Below are 20,681 nucleotides of genomic sequence, written 5' to 3' on the forward strand. Positions count from 1 at the left end.
ATCAGAATAAATCAGATATAATGTTTTGTTTGTCAGATAAAAATGGATCATGCCAATTACATAATTAAACAATGTCAATCCAATTCAGAATTAAATTCAGTTCCATTTCAAATAAATACATACATTACTCAATACAAATACAAATACATCAATTACTCAAAGATAAATCTAAGAGTGGGAGATGCATACCTGACCGCAGAGAGATACACAGCAGCATGTGAGATACTTGGATGCAAAGCTCCAGAGACTCTCACACACAGTGTGGGGGTTCTTCTGAATACAGAATCCCCAAGTAATATTTTGTCACTTCACTTATATACCCAGACCAAAACAAACAAATCTTCCAATTAGTTGTAAAAACATGAAGACCTTTTGGTTTGTCAGAAGATCTCGTGACCCAGGGTCACACCTGGCTGGAGATTCTCACCCAACCCTAAGGGGAAAACACACCCCTCAGCAGCAAAACACAATTCTACAAAAGTGTTCAATCTTACTCATAATATAAGTGACTGCTGAGAAATTGAAACCATTTTACCAATCGCACTGAGACCTTTAGAATGATACTGCTCATGAAAGCTGCTCTTACTTAGCTGATTCGTATTTTCACATCCGCATCTGTCCCCCCATGCCTGTCAATTATGCTGCCAAGGTAGGGGAAACTGTTCACTTCCTCTAGCACCTCTTCTCCCAGCATTATGGGTGTTTTACTGGCTGTGTTAATCTTTAACACCCTGCTCTTCTCCTCTATTGATGTTGAGGCCTAAGCTTGCTGAAGCATCAACAATGATGTTGGTCTTTTCCTGAATCTATTGTTGGGTGTAAGAGAGAAGGACCAGGTCATCAGCAAAGTCAAGATCATCCAAATGTGTCCATAATATCCACTGGATGCCATTTCGCTTCTGGGCTGTGGATGTCTTCATGATCCAGTCTATTGCCAGAAGAAACAGGAAGGGTGATAGTAAACATCCTTGCCCTACAGAAGAGGGGATGGAGCAGCTCCAAACTGGCTTCCAGCTCAACCTTCATTGCCTCTGCTTGTATACTGTCTGGTCCTGGAGACTTTCCATTCTGTAACTGGTTAATTGCACATCGAAGTTTGTCCTTCCTGGGAGCACTGCAATCAATTGGTAGGTCATTGGAGGCTGCTAGGATGTCCAGTGAGGGTGGGAGGTCGTCTATTCAGCAGCTCTTCAAAATGCTCCACCCATCTACTCTACTCCTTCTTCATCTGGTATCATACTACTATCTCTGCCTTTTATCTTGAAACACTTCTTGTTTGCTTCTGTGTACTCTTCTTGTGTCTTTGCTTTTGTTACTCTCGTTCTACTATTAATTATTGCTGCCTTTTTTGATTTTCCCTCAGTGTCTCTGTCACTAGCCATTACTTGTTGCTGTGTATTTTAGGGCCCAAGACTTCTTGGCATGTTGTTTTCACTGCCTCTTTCACTTACTGCCTTTTCATTAACAGTCTGTTCTTCTTGCAACTGTTGAAGTACTGAGAATTGAGATCATTGTAACAGTTATTTTGGTTATATTATTTTACTCAAAACCTCCCTTTTTCTATGGAATAATAATGTAAGTTTCTTTATTTGATATTGTTGTAAATATTTTTTGTTTGTTTGTTTGTTTTTGTTTTGAGTTAAGATTAAGATTTTTAAGATTTGTTCAGGAAGTGCATTATTGCTTTAAGAGTATATACTTGTTTATGCGTGCACATCGTTTGCTTAGTTCACTTCCTTCTGAGCCAAGAGAAGTTTGTCTTGTGGTTCATTGAGGCATTAAACAGTGTTGTTGAGTTACAGAATTCATGTATTCTGGGACCCGTTACATCAACTCGGTCTATACGCATTAATATCAGTGCTTTCGTGCCTGAACATGTGTGATGAAGTTTAGTGATGTTAAGATGTCTGGTCTGGTTGCTAATGGGATTGGAATGAGATCCTGATGGTGAGGATGATGAAGTCTTTCATTTGTTGCTAAGATGCTTAAACAAGTCGTGTTCATCCACATCTCTACTTTTCTCACACAGAACAACCTTCTGGACATCTTAAAAGTGGCCACTTAACTGAGACTGCCCTGGTTTCGGTTATTGAAGATCTGGCACTGGCAAGAGCAGCTTCCGAATCCTCAGTACTAATCTCGCTGCTTTTGACACTCCAGCGGTTTAAGTTTTACGGCTCAGGTAGGTCATTAGAGTGTTGAGATGTCTAGGTCGCAAAATCTAGCTAGTGGGGTTCCTCAGGGCTCAGTGCCTGGACCACTTCTCTTCTCAATCTACATGTCATCACTAGGATCCATCATTCCGATACATAGTTTTTCTTATCACTGCTATCCTGATGACATACAACTCTAGCTCTCATGTCAGCTAGATGATCTGACAGTAGCTGCTCGCATCTCAGGAAAAATCACCTTCAAATCAATCTAGCAAAGAAGAAAAGGTGAAAGTGATGTGACGTGTGGCCCAGTATGGTGTCCCATACTCAGAATTTGTGCTCTGCATTGTACCCATCCAAGTGCACACACACAGTAGTGAGTAGCGAACAAACACACACACACAGAGCAGTGTGTTAAATATAATGTTAAAAATAAAAATAAAAAATCTAGACTTCTCCAGTGTGAGTGATTATTCATATGTTCAATTCAGCAAACCCTCTTCTATTACTATTCTATTACTATTACTGGACTGCATCAACAATCGTAGGCCCACTGCATGGTGCAGCCAGCACCTTTGAGTGCTGCTCTGTTAATTCACTGTTTCGGCAGATTTTAATCACTTTTGCAATAGTTAAATACTTTCTCTGAGCAACATTCTTCTCATGCTCTCATTGTCTATGCCACACACCAGTTTGTTTCTGATTAATTCATCTGTGAGTACATCAAAGTGCTTTATTTCTTACCAAACTCAAGCCTCCATGGTTTCTATTGAATTTGGATTTCTGGTGTTAAACGAATGTCTCTCCATCGTCGCGTTTGTCTCTGCATTGCATACTTCTCTGAATTTCGCTTTAAATATTCTGGATCCTCTTTTGACTCTGTGTACACTGTATATGAAGCTATGTATATATGAACATAGCTTCTAAACACATCCTGAATATAACTTAACTAACTGGATTGCACATAATCATTATCTACAGTAACGGTCGATATGTCTCATTGGTACTGTAGATTATACTATTAGATTTGACACACCAAACCCATGAAAAAACAGTGTTTGTCAGAACACATTTAGAAGTGATGATCGGCCTTGTTAATTATCTGGGAGAATACATTTACTATATTTTGGCTGAAAGGAACCACTGACGATGGTTTTCAATGGTTAAAGCCTACTGAATATAAAGAAATAATAAAAACAAGGATAGGATCTTCTGATTACCAATTGAGTAATGTAGCGCTTAAAGTTAAAAAAAAAAATACAAATGAGCAAAAAAAACAACACAGCTTTTGTGCTCCTGAGTGCCAGAAGAAAAACATGCTTCAGGCACAAAAGATACTTCCTATTATTGAAATACATTAGATCGAGAGTCGTGCTGAGTGACACAAAAATGGGAAATTCTTGTCATGAATCAGTAGATTGAATTTCATGTCTGTGTCACAAACTGCCATGAGACTGGGTTGAACAGACACAAAAAAGTACATTTTTAAAAATGAACATAACTGTGAAAACTGGAAGTTGTGGTCAACAGGAGCAGAAACTTGCTGATGGTCATGTACATCACACAATAAATAGGCACTTATTCTAACTAACAGCAGAGTTCCCCTTCAGTCGTTTACTACGACGTTACATATGGGAACTCGCCTGAGAGACCAATCATCTCTGAGCCTTATTCAAAAGGCCAATGAACATTGGCGAGTGGTATTTGCATGCCGAGCCACTCCCCCGTACATACGGGTATATAAGATGGCGGCATGCAACCACTCATTCAGATTTTCGCTTCGGAGCCTTTATGTCCGAGCCTGATGACAAAAAAAAAAAGAGTTCCTGTATTAAGAGTTCATACTCTCTCCGCTGGCGTGCTGCCAACTAAAAGAGCAATTTCTAAAAGAGCATTTGGCAGCCGCCAGCGTGATCCTGCGGACAGCAAGAGCCTTTGCAACACCAGGGAGCAGCCCATTTGAGTGCACAGTTGTGCCGCAATTCCTCCCTGGGCAAACCGGGATCTAAAAGAGTAAATTTCTCACGGCTGTGGAAGACATTTTCCCGGTATGTCTTTCCGGCCGTGCGCTTCCGGATGTGGTAGTTTCCTCGCCTCGCTGGACGGATATGATCACTGCCTCACGTGCCTGGGCTGAGAGCACGCTGAGGCAGTGTTCACGGATGGTTCATGCATTCATTGCGAACGCATGACCATGGCCACGTTGAAGTCCCGCCGCTCGTTCGCGAGTAGGCTCCCCTCGTCTCCCCTCGTCGTTGAATATAAAGAAATAATCCGCTGTGTACTCAAATGCTCCCGTCGGCGTACGGGTCGATGGTACCCACAATTTCACAGAAAGTGTCAATTTCCTCACCTCTGGGGTTCCGACCCTAAGTTCCCTTCTCGAGCGACGCCTTGCCTCCTCGGATTCGGACTCAGAGGTCGATATCGCCAGCGCGGGAACCAGGGAAGAAGGTAAGCGCTGCCCAGTGCAGTCAGACTTTTCTCCAGGACGTTTTTCCTTCTGGGATCAGTCCCCTTGCCCTCCCATCCTGAATCTTCGAGCTCTGAATCGGTCCCTTCTCAGGCTGCCGTTCAAGATGCTCACGACGAAGTGCATGCAAACATGCATTCATCACCAGGATTGGTTTGCAGCCATCGACCTGAAGGACGCGTAATTTCACATCTCGATTCTACCTCGACACAGACCCTTCCTGCGGTTTACTTTCGAGGGTCGAGTGTAGCAGTACAAAGTACTCCCATTTGGCCTGTCCCTCTCTCCCCGTGTCTTCACGAAAGTCACAGAAGCTGCCTTGTCCCCCTTCTGGCGGATGGGCATTCGCATTCTCAACTCATCTCGATGACTGGCTTCTCATAGCTCACTTGCAAGATTTGTTGTGCGAACACAGGGACCTGGTGCTCCGGCACCTCAGCCATCTGGGCCTTCAGGTCAACCGAGAGAAGAGCAAACTCTCCCCAGTGCAGAGGATCTCTTTCTCGGCGTGGAGCTGGACTCGGTCAACATGACAGCCCGCCTCACCAACGAGCGCGTGCAGTCAGTGCTGAAGTGTCTGGAATCATTCAGACACAAGACAGCGGTTCCTCTCAAAACATTTCAGAGGCTCCTGGGGCATATGGCAGCCGCAGCCGCAGTGATACCACTGGGCTTCCTTCATATGAGACCGCTTCAGCGCTGGTTACACGATCGAGTCCCGAGATGGGCATGGCACCGTGGCGCACTCCGGCACACTCTGGCATTTCCCCGCAGTGTCACCGCCTGTTCAGCCCGTGGTCAGACCCGGCCTTTCTTCAGGCCGGAGTCCCTCTGGGGCAAGTCTCCAGGCATCTTGTGGTTTACACAGATGCTTCCTCCACGGGTTGGGGTGCTGTATGCAACGGGCAAGCAGCCTCGGGCTCCTGGACAGGACCTCGACTGCAATGGCATATCAATTGCCTAGAGTTGTTGGCTGTGCTTCTTGCGCTCCGTCGCTTCTGACCGATGCTGCGCCACAAGTTGAATGAACACAGTTCATTCATCTGAATCAGGTGTGTTAAATAAGATTGACATGGTTTTGAAATGAAAACACTTCGCTAGCTGAAATCAATAAACGGGCTGACAGCATGACTGTATATGATGATGTTCTTGATGGGAGATTCAGAGACAGGCTGAAGGTGAACAATCAGACTGGATCTCTGACCATCACAAACACCACAACCAGGGACGATTCTAGGATTTTCATTTTAGGGGGGCTCAGCCCCCAATGAGGGTCTGCCGCGGTCTGCTAACTGACGAACGCGCTGAAAGAAAGATGGGGAGGAGCCGATCGAAGTCTGCCGCAATTTTCATATGAAATTCAAAGGTGACTGAGGCGATCACGAATTCTTGTATATAGCCCCCCTAAAAATGGCCCATGATCACAACTGAACATGCTGGAGATTATAAAATAGGTTTTAACAAACTGATTCAGTGTTTCAGTCTCACTGTCTAAGTGTGTTATTGGTTTTATTTATTTTATTTATTGCAGCGTTAAGTAATTTTGAATTACTCAGATAAATTATTAAATTATTCAGAATTACAAAACAGCCTTTTCGTTTATTTATTTATTTTTTAATTATTATTATTATTTTTTAAATGATTCTTCCCTGTCTGCTTTAATATATTTATTTAATATATTTATTCATCCTTAATTATCTTTCCTTCTCATCTGCCTGTTCCTGTCATCAGCAGCTACTGTTGTTCATCATCATCATCATCATCATCAGTCTCAAAATGTGTGCTGTTGTGTTCAGTGGTGAATGTGAGTCATGTGACTCTCTCCTGGTACAAAGGAAACAGTTTATTGTCCAGCATAAGTGCGTCTGATCTCAGCATCAGTCTCTCTCTACCTCTGGAGGTGGAATATCAGGATAAAAACACCTACAGCTGTGTGATCAACAATCCCATCAGCAACCAGACTCAACATCTGGACATCAGCAAACTCTGTCACACATGTTCAGGTATGGCAGCGCTGATATTAGTTGATGTCGGCGCTCATATTAATGTTTATTGACTGAGCTGATCCCAGTTTGATGATTTTATTCCTCAGACTCTGCCCACTGTAGTGGTTCTACTGAAGCTGTGATCCGATTGGTCCTCTCTGCTCTGGTGGGCGTGGCTACTGTCTTTCTTCTGGTTTATGACATCAGATCCAGAAGAGCTGAACAAGATCAAGCACATATTCACACAACAGAAGCCTAAAAGATGTAATTTCTCATGCAACTATATTACATTGATCATTTGTTTATTTTTACAGGCTTTATATATTCATCTGCTGTACTGATGCAGCCAGGGCCTTGCACAGACCTTTTTGAGGAGCATGTGCTGAAACTGAAAAAGGGCACCCCACCCCTCCTCATTGTCACGGTACGTGCTGGATAGATGAGTCGAGAGACGAGATACGATACAAATAACAATTTAATATAACTCTTAGTAGGAACAGGCAGGAACAGGCAGGAACAGAACGATAATCCACACACATCCAAATAACGTCAAGGACCGACAGCAAACTCAAATCACAAGCAGACTTATAAAGGGTGGTGATTAAGACACAGACAGGTGTAGTAAATAAACTAATCAGGACAAAATGAGGACAGGAAGAACCAAATATGGGCACAATGGGAAAAACAAACATAAACAGTCCAAATGGCACACAGAACTCTGACATTACTCCCCCTCCCGGAAGGCGCGACCTCGCGGCGTGGAAAGGGAGTGAAAATAATAAAGTCATTGTGGGAGGAGGCTCTGGTGGCGGACGGTCTTCCGGGAGGAGGACAATAAACAAAGTCCAGGGTGGTGACGACGGAGGGAGGAGCCAGGGAGAACTCAGGAGGGACCCGGAGCAGGAGGAGCCATGCGAGACCCAGACCACAGCCATCATGACGACCCACGGTGGAGCCGACGGAGGGAGGAGCCATGGTGGAGAAAAGGCTGACGACTCCAGGGGGCGACCGACGGAGGCGGAGCCGCTGGCGGAGGAGCTGGCGGAGGAGCCCGAGGCGGAGACGGAGAGCCGAAGATCCAGGGCGACACCGAGGATCCGGAGGGCCAAGGCGGAGCCCTAGGCTCTGGCGACCGAGGCGTAGGCGGAGATCCGAAGGTCCGCGGCGGAGCCGGAGCGACAGAGGATGGAGGCTGTGCCAGAGGGAGGAAGGAGGTCCACAGAGCCGGTGGGACGGAGTGACGAGGCGCAGCCGTAGGAACAGAGTCCTGAGGTGATGAAGGGCCGACGACCGACCAGGGCGGAGCCGGAAAGACGAGGGAGCCCGGTGGAGCTGGTGGACCGATGGGCGACGATGGAGACGAGGGCGCTGAGAGCCGTGGTGAAGCCGCAGGGTCGGAGGGCTGAGGCGGAGTTCTGGACTCTGAGGCTGGAGGCGGAGATGAGGGATCCTCCAGCCCTGACGCCGATGGAAGCTGGCAGACCCGCGGCGCACCCACTGCACAGGTGGTGGGCTGAGGGTGAGCAGAGGGGCTGTCAGGGGACAGCGGTGAGCAGACAGATGTTGACATAGGCAGAAGAGGGAGGGTGGGTGGGGATTCCATACAGGCAGGCATAACGAGACAGGTAGATACTTCTGTAAAGAAGTCTATTAAATCCCCAGAGTTATTCTCTAGATCTTCCGTAGAAAAGTCAATCAAGTCCCCAGAGTTATCCTCTAGATCTTCCGTAGAAAAGTCAATCAAGTCCCCAGAGTTATCATCCAGCTCACCCCCAGCAGTGGTGCAGTGGGCAGGGCTCTCCATAGCCCTCACTTGCTCCATCTTGCACTCCCCGTCATGGTAGATGTAGCCGGCTCTCGCACCTGATCGGATGTGTAGGGCTCTGGCTCTGTGGCGATCTTTAGCTCTGTCGCTCGTGGCTCTGGCTCGTCATCCGCGGTGGGCTCGGGCTCAAACTCCGCGTGTCGGGGTGCTGGTTGGCTGGGCTCTGGGTCTTGAGTGGGGCTGGTGTCATCCTCCGCGGTCAACGAAGATCTACAGGACACCAGCACCCACTCCATGTAGTCGGCGAAGCTCTCTCGTGGACCCTCCCGGACAGCTGCGCTTTCGTGGCGATGTTCAGTCCTGCACGGTAAAATGTGCAAAGGCTGCTGTCCGGGAAGTGTGTGAGTGGTACGAGGTGGACAAAGTCTCTAGTGTGGTCCACGAGAGAGCGATTCCCCTGCTCCAGGAGAAGGAGGAGGACAGCAGGGTTATCCATAACGAAAAACAAAAAAACAAACACTGAGAAAAAAAAAAAAAAAAAAAAAAAATAAAGCAGGGAAACGCCGGGGATAAACTGTAGGGTCGGTCCTTCTGTCACGGTACGTGCTGGATAGATGAGTCGAGAGACGAGATACGATACAAATAACAATTTAATATAACTCTTAGTAGGAACAGGCAGGAACAGGCAGGAACAGAACGATAATCCACACACATCCAAATAACGTCAAGGACCGACAGCAAACTCAAATCACAAGCAGACTTATAAAGGGTGGTGATTAAGACACAGACAGGTGTAGTAAATAAACTAATCAGGACAAAATGAGGACAGGAAGAACCAAATATGGGCACAATGGGAAAAACAAACATAAACAGTCCAAATGGCACACAGAACTCTGACACTCATGTTATTGGTCACATCTTAATGACAAATTAATTAACACCAAATAATAGTCTTAAAAGCTTTAGATTTATTTACTATTAATAACCATAATAATAATAATAATGTAGTTTGAAGATAAATATGTTTTAGCTGTTCTGTTTGGTTTTATAAGCTAATTATTTGGTTAACATGTTTATGAGCGTCATTGAGAAGAGGGGAAGGTAATGCAAATGTATTTTTTGCCAAACTATTTTGAAATATAATTTAAATAATTATGTCCAACACAATTCCAGTCACAACTGGAGATGATAAGAAACTATAGAAATACCGTCTCTTATAGCATTGTGTCGTATCATGTGTCAACGATAGATATTGTCAAAAGCATCAAATATTGGCAATATTAAGAGGATTTAGCATTTCCAATTAATGTAGGCCTTTACATTCTTTTTATTATAAGGCTTATTATTGTTAGGCTATTATTATTAGGTTACTTTTATCATTCAGCTAAATTACAATTAATTTGCCCCGGAATAATTTCATAGCACATGACGCGCTGTGAAGATAATAAAAGAGTAAGATATTTGCTTACTCCTTATTGAAAAAAAAAAACAAAACAAAAAAAAAAAAAAACAGACAAACAAAAAACATGTCTATTAATTTTTTACAATGAATTATATATATATATATATATATATATATATATATATATATATATATATATATATATATATATATATATATATATATATATTAATATTTTTATATAATTTTATATAATTTGTATACATTTTTTACCTATAATTTTCTATACCTAAAATCTTTAACCCTGTCGTCATCAATGAAAATTAAGAGCAGCTTTATTTCATACACCGATATTCAATACAGGCCACAAGAGAAATATTAATATCATAAATGAAGATGGTTATAAACCATTATCAGCATATGTTGAAGTATAGATTCGTCTCTCATCGTCTCTTTTTGAGAGAAAATGCGCCGTTAATGCAACGTAGATAGCTTCGTCAGTTTTTTTTTTTTTTTTTTAAGTACAAGTTGTCCTAACTTGTACTTACGGTATACTAAATGAGGTTACGATGTTCACCGGCAAAATTATTGCCTGAGTGATATCCACTGGCTCGCCTTCATGATTTTAAATTATATATTTCCAATAAAGATGTATCTCCAAAAATGCAATGTAACTTGAAGAAAAAAAAAAAAAAAAAAAACGCCACCAAGAGAAAAAGGTAACGTGCTCTGCACAGGTTGAGCCTTACCTGTGCACGTGCCTTTGTAAAAACACATGCAAACCTTATGGCTACACTCTAAAAACACACCCTGCAATATTTTTCTCATTTGTTTTGCACAGAATCTATATAGAAATCTGGTTTGATCTGTCGGTGGATAAACAGCTTTTGCTGGATGTTTGTGATTGCTGTGAATTCTCCTATAGTACGATAAACTCCTCCTGTGCGCATTCACTGCCTGAAGTAGCTTATGCAATGCAAGTTAAAATGACCACAGAGATCAAGATATGAGAATAAACTCTGTATGACTTTGAATATCTTTTTATACTTGCGTCATATGCCTGAGTTAAGCAATATCACAGGAGAAAGAGTGCTCTTTTCTTCAACATCAGCATGATTGCAAATGTGATATTGATTTTATGCAACAGTTAAAAAAAAAAAAAAAAAAAAAAAAAAAAAAAAAAAGAAAAAAATTAACATTGTTACATTTTAGACATAAAATTGTTTGTTGTTGCTCTGTTTCACAATTAATAGAATATAAATCCACAGAAGAGCATGAAACGGTGTTTGTTACTGAATGAATCTGTTTTTTTGTTTGTTTTGTTTTTTAACAAAACGTGTGAGTTAATGATTCAAATATTTGTTAATAAATACAGTCACTTGTGTCGTTCCTGAATCAGTCTGCCGTTTTAAACAAATTGGTTGAATGAATGATTCAGTGACTCACTTATTAAGACAATGTTGTTAATATTGATTTAATTTGATTTGTAACAGCCCTATAGTGTTTTGTTATTCTAATATCATTTTAAATTAAGTGTTAGAATTTAACATAAAAGATTATATAAAATTCCCTTATAGAGGAAAAAATGCTCAAAGGAATGTACATGTTGTTTTTGTTTTATTCAACATTGCACAGCCCTGTCAGAGGTCAAATATGATTGAAAGCACACAACACTAAATAAAATACCAGTAAATACTGATTTCTAATCCAGTATGCCACTCTTTTCATAATTTTCATTCAAGCCCAGAATTTGTTTGAAAATGTAAGATCAGCAAAAGCTTGATGATTTTCGTGATGTTAAAGAAGACAAATGTATGAACGGAAACTGAGGTTGGGGGAGGATTCATCCAGATAAATATCACAGTTCAGGCGTGTTTTCAGACATTTTAAGCATCATTGTCGTGGACTTTTTTAGTGAACCAATGAACCAAATGTTTCTCAGATTAGTTTTGTTCTGTTTCTGTATATGGCATCTGGATGGTGAGTTTGAAATAAATTACTGGTTAAATTAGTTATAGAGGATTAACATATTATTCATTATATCTTTAACTGTTATTGTCATATATAAATACACCATGATATTAAGTTGAGAAGCTATTCAGGGTATTCAGTTAGTGATTGATTCAGTTACATATGAAGGTGTGTTCATGCTTGTGTTCGGTTCGATTAAAAACAAACTCGTGATTGCTCTGTCAGTACAGTTTATTTGAGTAAGTGTGAATGCTGCCGAACCCTGGTGCGTACCAAACAAAAGCGGACCGAGACTGCTAAAGAGATCACGGTCCACTTCCAAACGAGTGCAAATACTTCTAAACGAACCAAAAACAGGATGTGCTGAGAAGATACGCTATGCGATATGATTTAAATGCGCAAGCAAAATGAGCAGAGGGAAAGCATTGAGCAATGAGGAGGTAAAGTGCCCTTTATGGTGCCTTTTAAAATGCCTTACGCTGTCAAATATGCTAGCGTGAACGATAAGCGGACCATGATCAAATGTATCACTTTTTTTTGGTCCGGTCCAAACGAACCAAGAGAACCGAACTAGTGTGAACGCATGCCAACAGCATTAATGTTACTTGTATAAAATCGTTCTGTTTAGTTAATTTACCATATAAAACTCTATTTCTCTTTTCAATTGTCATCTTTTGTCTTTGTACTTCTGCAGAAAATTATTACCTTCACATTTAAATAATTACGAGTATTTTAGTAAAGTGTTTTTGAAGCTTTAATCTTCACCCAACAAACACGAGACGTGCAAATAGACTCTATGCACGAACGCTGCTGACGTATTTCCGGTAGAATCTCGGCCAGCCCATTTACTTCCGCATAGCGCATTCTATAGCGAAATATACTAGCGGCAAAACTCTTTCATAAGATTAATTTGACAGCGATTTATAATTTAAGTATTACAATATAGTATTATATAGTTATACATTATAGTAATTACCAGAATGGCCCATTAGTGAAAGCTTGGGCAAAGGATTAGACATTTGTTGAAGATTGATGATTTTAGATTTATTTTCGTAATAAATAATATAAACGTATATTTTATACAATGTTGTCTGCACTGCAGGAATGTAAACTTTTAAATATAATAAATAGTTTCAATACAATACTGTAAACATGTAACTATATATAACTTTGAACAGATGCAATGCAGTAATGTAAACATAAATATAACTGAACATTTATAATGCAGAAATGCAAATATAAATAACTTTGATGCAGTGTTAAACTTTTCATGTACGGTGATGTTGTGTAAATACAATATTAAATGATTATTTGTGTTCATTTTTTATTATTATTATTACTATTATTATTATTATTATTATTATTATTATTATTTTATTATTATTTTTTTGTGTGTGTGTGTGTGTGTTTTCTACACCTGTAGGCATTGAAATGAAAATAAATTGAAACCAAACCAGTAGGTGGCAGCAAAAGGCTGTTTAAATACGTGAGTTCAACAGATTCGTTCAAACAGCTGATTCATTTAGAAACGAGGCAACAACTGCCTTTATGAATGGATTACTGAATCACTGACTCATTTGATTCGTTAAAAAGCGTGGATTTATTCAGTAACAAAACGCTGTGTTGCACGGAGACACAAAACAGTTCTGATGTGGCTGCACAAGCAACATCTGGCACAACACAAGTCGATCGGTGCATCTCTATTTAAAACCTTAACTTTGCTTAGCTAAAGTCTTGATTGTCTTGACTGAAGTCCTCCTACTCCCAAACTATGCGGCTTCTCTGACTTCCTCATCGACCTGAAACATGTCGCCCTCACGCAGATCGCTCCTGTCACCTGAGCCTTACTAAAAACTGAGATATTATATATAGTTAGTAACGTTCATAAAGTAAAATCCATAATGTATATTAATAAAAAAAAATCTCATAAGATGCAATGTACATAAAATGTAACTAGATAGATATATAAATAAATACATACATACATACATGCAAAGACATAAACTGTGAGAAACGAAGATGGCTAGAATCGATATTCGTATAACCCCACGTAGGAGGCGACGTTCTCGCAACCTTGCGCAACGTTCCCTAAAAGTTGTCTAAAGGTGTCGAATGTCCCGAACATTTACAGAACATTGGAGACGTTCCTAAAACGTCCTCTTTTGGTTACGAAAGTTCTGGTGCTCAATGTTCGTTATACGACTTAAGGGGGACGTTCCATTTTGGTTATTTTTTGGTCACATAAGAACGTTACAAAGAGGACATTTGGGACATTTAGAGAACGTTCTCACATGGTCCTCTTTTAGTCATATAATAACGTTCGCAATATGACTTTAGGAGGACGTTCTATATTGGTTATTCTGTGGTCATATAACAACGTTACAAAGAGGACATTTAGGACGTTAACAGAACGTTCTCACATGGTCCTCTTTTAGTCATATAATAACGTTCGCAATATGACTTTAGGAGGACGTTCTATGTTGGTTATTCTGTGGTCATTTAACAACGTTACAAAGAGGACATTTAGGACGATAACAGAACGTTCTTACCTGGTCCTCCTTTAGTCATACAATAACGTTTGCAATATGACTTTAGGAGGACGTTCTATATTTGGTCCTCTTTTAGTTATATAATAACGTTCGCAATATGACTTTAGGAGGACGTTCTATTTTGGTTATTCTATAGTCACATAAGAACGTTATAAAGAGCACATTCGGGACGTTAACAGAACGTTCTCACATGGTCCTCTTTTAGTCATAAGCAAAGTTCGCAATATGACTTTAGGAGGACGTTCTATTTTGGTTATTCTACGGTCACATAAGAACGCTACAAAGAACAGAATACACATTCGGAACGTTAACAAAACGTTCTCACATGGTCCTCTTTTAGTCATACAGTAACGTTCGCAATATGACTTTAGGACTATATTGGTTATTCTATGGTCACATAAGACGTTCTATATTTGGTCCTCTTTTAGTCATATAATAACGTTCGCAATATGACTTTAGGAGGACGTTCTATTTTGGTTATTCTATGGTCACATAAGAACGTTATAAAGAGCACATTCGGGACGTTAACGGAACGTTATCACATGGTCCTCTTTTAGTCATACAGTAACGTTCGCAATATGACTTTAGGAGGACGTTCTATATTTGGTCCTCTTTTAAGTTAAATAATAACGTTCGCAATATGACTTTAGGAGGACGTTCTATTTTGGTTATTCTATAGTCACATAAGAACGTCATAAAGAGGACATTCGGGACGTTAACAGAATACGTTCTTACATGGTTCTCTTTTAGTCATATAATAACGTTCACAATATGACTTTAGGAGGACGTTCTATTTTGGTTATTCTATGGTCACATAAGAACGTTATAAAGAGCACATTCGGGACGTTAACAGAACGTTCTCACATGGTCCTCGTTTAGTCATACAGTAACGTTCGCAATATGACTTTAGGAGGACGTTCTATATTTGGTCCTCTTTTAGTTATATAATAACGTTCGCAATATGACTTTAGGAGGACGTTCTATATTTGGTCCTCTTTTAGTTATATAATTTTGGACTTTAGGAGGACGTTCTATTTTGGTTATTCTATAGTCACATAAGAACGTTATAAAGAGGACATTCGGGACGTTAACAGAACGTTCTCACATGGTCCTCTTTTAGTCATACAATAACGTTCGCAATATGACTTTAGGAGGACGTTCTATATTTGGTCCTATTTTAGTTATATAATAACGTTCGCAATATGACTTTAGGAGGACGTTCTATTTTGGTTATTCTATGGTCACATAAGAACGTTATAAAGAGGACATTCGGGACGTTAACAGAATACGTTCTTACATGGTTCTCTTTTAGTCATATAATAACGTTCACAATATGACTTTAGGAGGACGTTCTATTTTGGTTATTCTATAGTCACATAAGAACGTTATAAAAGGACATTCGGGACGTTAACAGAACGTTCTTACATGGTCCTCTTTTAGTCATACAATAACGTTCACAAAATGACTTTAAGGACGTATTTTGACTTTCACATAAGAACGTTATATAAAGGGACATTCGTTAACTATCATACAATGGTTAAGACTTTAGGAGGCAGTTCTGGTTAATCTCTGGTCACATAAGAACGTTTAAAAAAAGAGGACATTTTGGACGTTAACAGCACGTTTACAATTTTTTTAATATGTACAATGTATTAAACCAATCACAAAGGTCCGGTATACTGTGAAGCGATCCAGCTGTTCATCCCAGCATCCGTTGATCCATACTGAGGCTTTTTTTTCTTCACCAGCTGAGAGCCTTCTACGGTGAGTAACGTTATTTCTGCTAAATTAATTATATATCATGGAAAGTTATTGTAATAATAGTTTTCTGAAAAAGAAGTACACGTTCCATTACTAAGCTAATATTGTGAACATACTTTGCTAAACCAAAGTATTAAAGTTTAGCAACATGATCTCATGAGAATTCGTATCTGTTTTATGTAAAACTTTTGCATAGACACTGAAAAATACTTCTGTTTACAGCATTAAGGCAATGAAATCGCGGTATTAACATTTTTATTATATTTGTTGTCATACCAAGGCAATATGTTTCCAAATGCATTTATTAAATTAAGTTTACTCATTTACTTAATATGAAAAATAACATTTCGATCGGTTCTGTGTGATTTCTGCTGTCAACTCATTGCGAAGAATACAACTTAAAACAAGACTACACACCCTTAAAATGAATAACATTTTTTTCAATTATTTAACCATTTTTATGAAATATTTATTTTGTTTGCCGTGGGACATAAACGCCATTTTCTCCAACATGCAGTGACTGAAAAATAGAACCATAAACACACTAAAAACGCAACATAATAACATCAGTCAGTTTTATTTGTGCTTTGTAATCCAAGTCTTCTGAATTCATACAACTGCCAGTAACAAATCCAAATTCAACCCTTTATTCAGCGATCATCTTTCATCCTCAGCAACGACCGTATAAACATCAAAGCCCGCACTGATTCGTTCGTCCAAATTCAAAATGTACCACTTCAATTAACTACGACGGTAAAATCGAACGCTCATTGGTCCTCGCCTGCTTCGTCACAGATTGCGACAGCAGTGTTCCTGTCTAGGTGTTTGAATGATGCGCGCTTTCACAAAGTGAATCAGGAGGATAGTCTGAGTAATATTTTTAGCGATTAAAAACTTAAATTGTGCTCTGTACCTCACACCAAACTATTGTATTTCACCTGCGGTGGCAACGCAGCATCATTTGGACTACTTTTGGTAATGTTTTTGACATTTTTTGCAGTAAATATTGGGATTGCACTTGTCTGTCTGTCATGGTTTTATTTATAGCCTAACGTTACTGTAAGAAATGGCTGTGTTTAGGTTTAAAGGTAGAAGTGGGATTAGCGTCCCAAAATATTTTTTTTTTTTTTGTAATTCTATGTTGTTTCTAAAATGTTTCTTGTTTCTTGCATATTTCAGTCTAACGTTTCATATGATTTTATATTCGCTATGATATGGGTATGTTTGTATTTAGGGATAGGTTAAGGCAAGGGTGCTCAACCCTGTTCCTGGAGATCTACCTTCCTGCAGAGTTCAGCTCCAACCCTAATCAAACACAACTGAACCAGCTAATTAGGATCTGAAGGAGCACTTGATAATTACAGACAGGTGTGTTTGATCAGGGTTGGAACTAAACTCTGCAGGAAGGTAGATCTCCAGGAACAGGGTTGGGCACCCCTGGGTTAAGGGGTCTAAAAATCTAAATTGCTTATCAATAATGTGTGTGTATGTATATATATATATATATATATATATATATATATATATATATATATATATATATATATATTATTATTATTATTATTATTATTATTATTATTATTTTTTTTTTTTTTTTTTTAATTACATAGTAATGATATAAAAGATTCGTAAATAATTTATGCTTTTAACTGACCAGGCTAAAATAAAATACACAATGTTTGTGGATCAGAATGTTTGTTTCTTTTCTGTCGTTTTTGTAATAATGTAAGTTATGAATTAATTAATACATTTTTTACAGTTGTCTTTTATTTTTGCGCCCGTTTTGTCTTTCCTTTGATTAGTAACGAACCTTGTACTGCAGTGAATGCAGTGTTTTCACACTGTGCCCCTTTCTGTGCTTTCCAGACCTGGCCATGTACCCTGCCCTCTTCATACAGGTTGTCATGATGTCATTACAGAAGGTAGGCTTATCTTGCAAAAAGGGTTTTCAAATTTGCAGCAGCTGACAGGCCAGAAAAACGTTATAATTGTCACGTTATAATGTGATACATTACCAGTTAGAAGTTTTTGAATAGTACGTTTTTTTGTTGTTGTTGTTGTTGTTGTTGTTTTTATATAAAAAAAAAAAAAGTCTGCCTGCTCACCAAGCCTGCATTTATTTGATCCAAAGTACAGCAAAAACAGTAGCATTTTGAAATATTTTTACTATTTAGAATAACTTTTTTTGATTTGAATATATTTTAAAATGTAATTTTATTCCTGTGATTTCAAAGCTGCATTCTTTGCACCTTTACTCTAGTCACATGATCCTTCAGAAATCATTCTAATATTCTGATTTGCTGCTCAAAAAACATTTAATATAATTATTATGTTGAAAACAGCAGAGTATATTTTTTCAGCATTTATCTAAAATGGATATCTTTTGTAACTTTATAAATGTCTTTATCATCACTTTTGATCAATTTATGGAGCATTTTTGCAAAATAAAAGTGATTAATTCCTTTAATTCTTTCCAATAAATAAATAAATAAAATACTGATGCCAAGCTTTTGAATAATACAGTGATAATGCTGATCTGAAAAAAATTACTAAACTGTTTTAATTATTTATAATAGTACTAATAAATAAATAAATGTTGCTTGAGCAGCAAATCAACATATTAAAATGATTTCTGAAGGATCATGTGACACTGAAGACTGAAGTAATGCTGAAAATGTAACTGAAAAAAATTACAGTTTAAAATATATTCAAATAGAAAGCAGTTATTTTAAATGGTAAAACTATTTCACAGTATTACTGCTTTTGCTGTACTTTGAATCAAATAAATGCAGGCTTGGTGAGACTTCTTTAAAAAAATATTAATAATCTTACTGTTCTAAAACTTTTAACTGGTAGTGTAAGTTCATAGTTTTAACAAGATGGTTTTTTTTCACCATATAAAATATTTTTGTTGTTAGGATATACAAAAATATTTTATAGCGGGAAACTGTTCTATGCAACTATGTTAAACCCACGCATGAAGTATGGAAGTAAGTAAAGTGTGTATATCGTATATGAAAAAAAAAAAAAAAAAGTATTAAATGTCAAAGTTGCACACGGAAAAGTAAAAATAAATAAATGACATGACAATTGTATGTTATTTTGTATTTAGTACTGTCCTGAATAAGCTATTTCACATAACATGTTTATATATATACTCTACGAGACAAAATAATAACTGAATTTATAAAAATGACCCCATTCAAAAGTTTACATACCCTTGAATCTTAATACTGTTTGCCATTTTCTGGATGTTTTAATGTTTTGTGATGATTGTTCATCATTCCCTTGTTTGTCCTGAGCAGTTCAACTGCCTCCTGTTTTTCAGAAAAATCCTCCAGCTCCTACACATTCTTTAGTTTCCCAGCATCTTCTGCATATGTGATGCATACGTGATGATTTTGAGATCCATCTTTTTACACTTAGGGCAACTGAAGGACTCATACATTACTATTATATAACTTGAACATATTTACTGATGCTCAAGAAGGAAACACAATGCATTAAGAGCCAGAGGGTGTAAACTTTTGAACAGGATGATGACCTGTAATTTTATATTTTATTTTTGTAAAGATCATATTTTTTTCATTTAGTACTACACTTCAAAAGCTACATAAATAATTACATGTTTTCCAGAAGACAAAATAAGTATAATTTACCCTAATCATCTATTTCAAAATGTTTCCACCCCAGGCTCTTCATATTTTGTGTTTCCTTCTTAAGCAGTACTTTTGTAATAGTATGTATGAGTTTCTCAATTGTCCTGAGCATGAAAAGATGGATCTCAAAATCACAGTCACTGTTGGAAAAAGTTCACATATGCAGCAGATGCTGGAAAACCAAAGAATGTGAAGGACCTGAAGGATTTTTTCTGAAGAACAGCAGGCAGTTGAACTGTTCAGGACAAACAAGAGACTCATGAACAACTATCACAAAACTTAAAAACAGTCGTGGATCACCAAGGAAACAACATACGGTATTAAGATTCAAGGGCATGTAAACTTTTGAATGGAGTAATTTTTATAAATTCAGTTATAGTTTTGTCTTGTGGAGTATATATAAACATCTGTTATGTGAAATAGCTTATTCAGGACAGTACTAAATACAAAATAACATGATCTCTATTTTGTTAAAATTTTAACATTTTGTATATTTTGCAATGTAAACTTATGTGCACAACTATATATATTGGTCATCTATACTTATACACCTAAGTGTGATTAAAAGCAGTTAAAAAGTAATTGAAGTGATTGCTAAATATTGTTATTTATACTTTTTTCAGGCAGCCGAAGAACAACTTGGGACACCTCCTGAAAAGACAGTGACTCACACGCACACACACACACACACACACACACACTAAATATATAATTAATATAAATCAATATGTTCTTGTTACTGTTTTCCATTATTTGGACACATTTTGATGCTTTACTGTGGAAATTATCATATCAATAAAGCCAATTTGAAAATAATTGAATTGACTGATAGTTTCCTGTAATGTGTTACTAAAGGTTCTAAAAACATTCAGTAAATGTGGGGAAGGACCTAAATAGGACCAAAAAAACATTTTAGGTTGGTCCTGCACATGTTATGGGAATGTAGTGTAGAGACTAATAGGG

The 20,681-nt window shown here is 38.4% G+C and overlaps 1 long non-coding RNA gene and 1 pseudogene across 1 annotated transcript; both read left to right on the forward strand.

Annotated features, from left to right (window-relative positions):
- LOC127158894 (SLAM family member 9-like) overlaps positions 1 to 6,870 on the forward strand; it is a 13,805-nt pseudogene extending 6,935 nt beyond the window's left edge.
- A 9,592-nt stretch (positions 6,871 to 16,462) lies between these two features.
- On the forward strand, positions 16,463 to 20,410 carry LOC127158897 (uncharacterized). Its single transcript, XR_007826302.1, has 3 exons — positions 16,463 to 17,034; positions 17,926 to 17,981; positions 20,342 to 20,410. It is a non-coding gene; the product is annotated as an uncharacterized LOC127158897 (long non-coding RNA).
- Positions 20,411 to 20,681: the final 271 nt, after the last annotated feature.

The sequence above is a fragment of the Labeo rohita genome, unplaced genomic scaffold (genome assembly GCF_022985175.1).
Source record: "Labeo rohita strain BAU-BD-2019 unplaced genomic scaffold, IGBB_LRoh.1.0 scaffold_177, whole genome shotgun sequence".
In the NCBI taxonomy this organism is placed as follows: domain Eukaryota; kingdom Metazoa; phylum Chordata; class Actinopteri; order Cypriniformes; family Cyprinidae; genus Labeo; species Labeo rohita.